Source organism: Mastacembelus armatus, chromosome 5 (genome assembly GCF_900324485.2).
Source record: "Mastacembelus armatus chromosome 5, fMasArm1.2, whole genome shotgun sequence".
Classification (NCBI taxonomy): Eukaryota; Metazoa; Chordata; class Actinopteri; order Synbranchiformes; family Mastacembelidae; genus Mastacembelus; species Mastacembelus armatus.
The window spans coordinates 6,225,447-6,232,421 of record NC_046637.1 but is presented as its reverse complement, the minus strand read 5'-3'; positions in this window follow the sequence as shown (position 1 = coordinate 6,232,421).

Sequence of the window (6,975 nt, the reverse complement as noted above, 5' to 3'; positions counted from 1 at the left end):
AATTGCATATTTTTGGTAGTTGTTGTTAGATACACTTTAAAGAGGAGCTGGCCTCTATCTGGATTTCAAAAGAGCTGGGAAACATTTCTTACAAAGACATGTCATTTACACAACTTTCATAACATGAGTTTTGAGTTTCATGTCGCCCCTGGCAGGATAGTTATGAAATGTCACTGTCTGTTGGTCTACCCCTTTGCCTCAGAATAAAATTTTTCATAAACTACTTAATTGCCATGAAATTCTGGACAGACATTATTTGTCTCTAGAGAATGAAATTTTAATGATCCCCTGACTTTGCTTCTAGCATCACAGTGACCCTGACCTGACCTGAATTGCAATATCCCCAGTTTGCTGGAGATCTTGATTGCTTGTCATTCCCAATCTCTGTCATCTTTTTCAGAATATATGTTTGCGAGTATTTTATGCAATTATTAGAGAACATATGGTAGCGAGAGATGTCAGTAAATAAAGGGAGAAAAAAATGGTGAACAACCTGCAACAAAGGTTCCATTGTCATTAGGCCCAAAAGGTACTACCTGTTAAAGTGCACCTAAGAGTACATTTCCCCAGTCAGACCAACTGAAGTGACTATAGAATGTCCATGTAGACTAGTCTTGTTTCAGTGTAATCTACACCATTGCCCTGCAACAGAGGCTACATTGGAATGCAACGTGCAAAGAGGAAATCCAACAGACAGCCCAAAATTCACATTTATATTCTTATTGACTGTAGATATAGCCTGTGGAGTTGCCTAAGAAATATGTGGAAACACATTGGACAGGTTTATCTTTTAAACCTGATGGCTAGTGGATGTTTCAATAGAAATGTGTGAGCATGTGCACACATACAGACCAGGTTATCAGTGACTACTGATAGGAGGACCACAACAGTGATTAGCCAGGCAGAGGTTCCAATTTTAGACGTGTTGGCATTGTCCTGCTGTATCAGGAGAGTGAGTGAAGTGGCAGAGTATATTTGTTTTACTCTAACTTGGTTTACTTAAAATGGATTTTAGAGTCAGTCAGTGTTGGACTTGAATGTTGCAGTTCTAAGCTAAGAGACCTACATTTGTTTCAGATGAGAAGATCTGAAATGAATTTATTAACACATAGAAATAGGCTGTGTATATGTGAATGTACAGTGGGTACTGAAAGTATTCAGACCCCTTTCAATTTTTCACTCTTTGTGTCATTGCAGCCATTTGCCAAAATCAAAAAAGTTCATTTTATTTCTCATTAATGTACACTCAGCACCCCATCTTGACAGAAAAAAACAGAAATGTAGAAATTTTTGCAAATTTATTACAAAAGAAAAACTGAAATATCACATGGTCATAAGTATTCAGGCCCTGTGCTCAGTATTGAGTAGAAGCACCCTTTTGAGCTAGTACAGCCATGAGTCTTCTTGGGAATGATGCAACAAGTTTTTCACACCTGGGTTTGGGGATCCTCTGCCATTCTTCCTTGCAGATCCTCTCCAGTTCTGTCAGGTTGGATGGTGAACATTGGTGGACAGCCATTTTCAGGTCTCTCCAGAGATGCTCAATTGGGTTTAGGTCAGGGCTCTGGCTGGGCCAGTCAAGAACGGTCACAGAGTTGTTCCGAAGACACTGCTTCGGCAGGTGATGAGCAGTGCCTGGTTTTCTCCACACATACCGCTTAGAATTAACGCCAAAAAGTTCAATCTTGGTCTCATCAGACCAGAGAATCTTATTTCTCATAGTCTGGGAGTCCTTCATGTGTTTTTTGGCAAACTCTATGCAGGCTTTCATGTGTCTTGCACTGAGGAGAGGCTTCCGTCGGGCCATTCTGCCATAAAGCCCCTACTGGTGGAGGGCTGCAGTGATAGTTGACTTTGTGGAACTTTCTCCCATCTCCCTACTGCATCTCTGGAGCTCAGCCACAGTGATCTTTGGGTTCTTCTTTACCTCTCTCACCAAGGCTCTTCTCCCACGATTGCTCAGTTTGGCTGGACGGCCAGGTCTAGGAAGAGTTCTGGTCATCCCAAACTTTTTCCATTTGAGGATTATGGAGGCCACTGTGCTCTTAGGAACCTTGAGTGCTGCAGAAATTCTTTTGTAACCTTGGCCAGATCTGTGCCTTGCCACAATTCTGTCTCTGAGCTCCTTGGGCAGTTCCTTCGACCTCATGATTCTCATTTGCTCTGACATGCACTGTGAGCTGTAAGGTCTTATATAGACAGGTGTGTGCCTTTCCTAATCAAGTCCAATCAGTTTAATTAAACACAGCTGGACTCCAATGAAGGAGCAGAACCATCTCAAGGAGGATCAGAAGAAATGGACAGCATGTGAGTTAAATATGAGTGTCACTGCAAAGGGTCTGACTACTTATGACCATGTGATATTTCAGTTGTTCTTTTTTAATAAATTTGCAAAAATTTCTACATACTCTGTTTTTTTCTGTCAAGATGGGGTGCTGAGTGAACATTAATGAGAAATAAAATGAACTTTTTTGATTTTGGCAAATGGCTGCAATGATACAAAGAGTGAAAAATTGAAAGGGGTCTGAATACTTTCTGTACCCACTGTATGTAAGTGTATAAATCGAGAAGTGTAACAGGTTTTTTGGAGCCTTTTGTGCTAAATTCCATATTCAGCATCCCAACATCATGATCATGAACCAAATTACACAGGATAAATCAACAAATATCACACATTAATTCATTCTCTATGGAAGAAACTTTCTTGCCCTTTGTAAGGAATTTTTGTGATATTTCAGTGTAGACATGCTGCTAGCCTGGCTAAAAACGGTCTTCTTTGGTCCAATTCCTTTGTTCCGGAGTACATTTTTTTGGATTAACTGTATCCATGGTTTTGTAAATAATGCCCCTGGGAGAAATGGGAGTGTGGCCATGCCTCACTATATTAACAGGCAGCAGTAGTAGGGACAGTTTGGCATGAGACTGTGTCAGCCAATTATATTTCAAATGCTTAAAAAGAAGAATGACAGGTCTCTCTATGGCCTTGGCCTACCAGACACATTAGTGATGAGCCAAGGGAATACTTTCAACAAAGAAGCCAAGTCCATAGCTCTTTATCACTGACTAAAGCAAAGTCCACAGGAAGGTCACTGCTCTAGTACAAGGCCTCTATGTTCATTGCAACCTCAAAACTGGAGGTCCCACATCTCTGACAAAAGAATTGAATAGGAACCTCCAGACAACTTAACATTCTGGAGGAATTAAATGCAGTTTCATCCTGATTGAAATGCTGAGAAGATTTGTATTATCCATACATTATTAACATTTGTCAGTGGTTTAACTATTTATTTCTCTAACATATACTGTATTGCACATGTGTACATATGCAGTTTCTGTCATGCTTAAGTAATTTTAAATCGATGGCAAACATAAGATAAAATCCCTACCAATAGTAAAAAATACTGTTATTACCTAAATCTGACATTTTTCTTAAGGAAATATTTCTTGGCCCAGCAAGCTTAACTACCATACTGTATGTTGAAATGTGTAATATCTGAAAGTCATTGGCAATATAAGGCCTATAAATACAAATCTGACATCTTGTAGTCTAATCTCACATGTATTGTAAAAAGCAGTGACAGGAACAACAGGCACCAGTGATGTACTGTTATGACCCCACGATGAAAGAAGGCCTTTGATGCATTTGTGTTTTTCAGGACCACAACCCAGGCTGTACAGAGCAGGAAACAAATTTTTTTTTTTTGATAGATCCAAGCCCAGGCTCTTGGGAGAATCCAAATTGTGTCTGCATGTTTGGTATACGGAAGGTCTCCAGCAAAGATGCAAAGTGTGCCAAACAGGTGGATGCTGTAATACACATCCTGTTTTCGCACTACCATTCATAGACTGTTATTAGAAATTAGAATTAGGATCCATTATTTTCAATACATTTAGTTAAAAGTACAAAATCAAGTGAGTACTGCAACTTTGAAGGAATAGTTTGAGATTTGGGGAAATAAATATGTTTATTTTTTGCTGAGATTCAGATGATAACCTTGAGATCACTCTTGTGTCAGAAATTTTGAGCTATTCCTTTAAAACCAATGACTGTTCAGTACTCAACACATTATGGTAACATTTACACATTCCACTAGTGTTTTGGATTCATAAATCTATTATACTTAGAAATTATACAGCTCCTGGTCTTTGTGGTTTTAATACTGCAATACAATTCTGACATAATGGAGATTGAAATGAAAGTACATGTATCTTCAGGTATGAATACATGATTACTGGCCTTGGTACTCGTCTCTATAAGGTGTCTTACTTGTTTTCACACCAGTCACGTTAAAAAAAGAGTCACTTGTTTCACTTTCCCAGGTTCCACAGTTCTAGGTAGAGTTGTCAGTCATGTTTAAATCACCAGAACAACAGCAACTTCCTAGAAATTAAAGGTGACTCAGAGATGCAAGATATGAAGACTATGGCCCTGCTGATCAGTTTTGCAAGGCAAAGTATTAATGCACTGCGTTGTTTTTAAAGCAGATATCTATGAATGATTTGCTGAAAAGTGAGAAAACTGTGAGCTCCCACACCATCAAAAGCTTGTCCTGAGAAGAGTATTAGCAACACAAAGGCCGATGATGGACACTGACTCTGGGAATAACATTGCAGGGGAGCCTACGTGCATGAGGGCACAGACCAAGTCCTGGGTTCTTGTTGTGAACAAGAGAATTTGAGCTGCCATTTGAGTCAGGTGAAAATTACCCCAGGGTTTAGGTAACACATCTTTCAGGTGTATCGGAGGTCAACACATAAACATAAAGCCAACACACCAGAATAGGCAATTATATCTAATTTCTACAATTAAATAAACAACAAAAATAAGAGAATGTGCTTAAATTAATAATTTGATATTTTCGGCAATACACTTATTTTCTTGCATGCTGTGAGTTAGATAAGAAGATTAAAATCAGTGGTATGTCTATGTGGTACACATGAAGCGAGAGCCAGTAGACAACTAATTCAGCTTATCACAAGGAATGCAAACAGGGGGGACCAGATAATAAATTTGACCTGAATTGTTTTTACTTCTATATTAACCAAAATGTAATGGTTACAAGTATGCTTCAACAGGGCATTAGCTTATCATTGCTCAGCATAAAGCCTAACACAGCTAGCCTGACTCTGTCTAAGGGTAAAACCATCCACGTGCCAGCACCTCTAAAGCTCACTAATTATTGTTACACGAATAACACATCTCTTGTTTACAATTTGACATTTTGTTTACCAAATCCAATTGCGTATATAATTGCTAGTTGGTGAGTATAGTCGCTGTCAAGTTTATTTTTTACCTTCCAATAAAGCCAGACTAACTGTTTCTAGAGATGAGTATAGACAATAGATTAACCTACATGTCTAACTATTCCATCAACAATTCGTGTCTTTACGTTTTTTTTTTTTGGCTGCAGGCCCAATAGCATAGCAGTCGAACAGGAGTCCTCTGTGAACAATGGAAGCATTTTTTCAAGCAAAAGCTGATAAAAGTTGGGAATGCCATGTATGTATTACGCACATTTTGTCCAAACAGGACAAACCTTGGAGTCCTTGTAACTGGCATCCTGAGCATTTGATTTAGTGTACAACACCATCCTTCAGAACATTCAGCCGAGTCTTTGTTCCAGAAAAATGTCTGTTATTGTTTTCGTTGGACTTTCAAAGGATTTGAAAGTTAAAATCAAACATAAACAAACTGTTTCATAATTGGTCATTTTTCCCGTTGTCCTCTTGTTTCTGCTGCTGTATGAATGCTGCTCTTCCCCTTCAACCATCATGATTATTTTCTTTCCATTTCAACATACTTCAACCGGATACCTCCACACCACCTATAACAAAAGAGATGTGCATCATCCATAAAGTGGTGATGTCATTTCATCTGTGCCTGTGTATTGGCTATAGTGTTCCTGGGTGTGAAGGTGAGGAGAGAAATGCATTGTCTTGGTTAAAAAAATTCATCTGTAGTATATGAAGTTAGTCTACATATGTAATGCAATTCATGTAATTAATGGTAAAATTATTTGTTTCCCATTAGTGCTGAAAACATTGTTGTGACAATGAGACACTTGTCCAAATATAAACTTAATGCTGATTTGTTTGTTTCTAAATCTCCTTTTCAGGCATTATGTTGAAAAACCAATTCACTCCATTTGGGCTTCACACTCAACCTTTTCCTGAGTATTTCCCTGTTATTGTTTTCCAAAAGTTTCAAAGGCAGGCCATAAAATACAGTGGGAATAAATTTTGACAAATTCAACCTGTTACCCTGCTTTCCCCCTGTCCGTTCATACACTGTGCAAACACGTGCATTCATTTGCAGTGCTCATAATTATTTTAAAAAATTTTCATATAACCTCAGACCCAAACAAAGTAATACAGCAGTCAGTATAAAATACACTGAGCCCAAAATATAAATTCTAAATACAGCACTTTGTAAATTTAAAAGTGTTTGTGAAAACAGCATTGCACTAATTCATGCTGCCTCCTTAGGCTACATCTGGAGCTTGGTGTAAATAAACAAAACATAAATTGGCATATAGGTAGATATAGCCTTTATTAACCTAAGGGAAGGGTTGGATGCTATGGTATGAATGCAGTGATGCAGACATTTTTCTTCAACATACAAATGACTTTCTAATCATCCACAAATGACTTTCTAGTCATCCACAAGATCTCTGCAACTCAGTTTTGCAAAGTTTGTGTTTTCCTGTGCAAATCTTCTTTTATTTAGAATGTATCCATCTCTTGATTTTGGCAAACCAACTACCATTCATTGTAACCACATCTATCTACTGTGAATGGCAATTCTCTGAGCCGCATGTCTGAGATTTGTTCACATACTTACTATCTCAACTGTATATACAGTATAAGATATGTACAAAGATGAATATACAAACAATCCCTTTACAATAATTTCTCATGGTGTGAAAGGTCATAGTGTGAATCACTGTAAATCAACGAGCTGGTGTTTTATTCAAA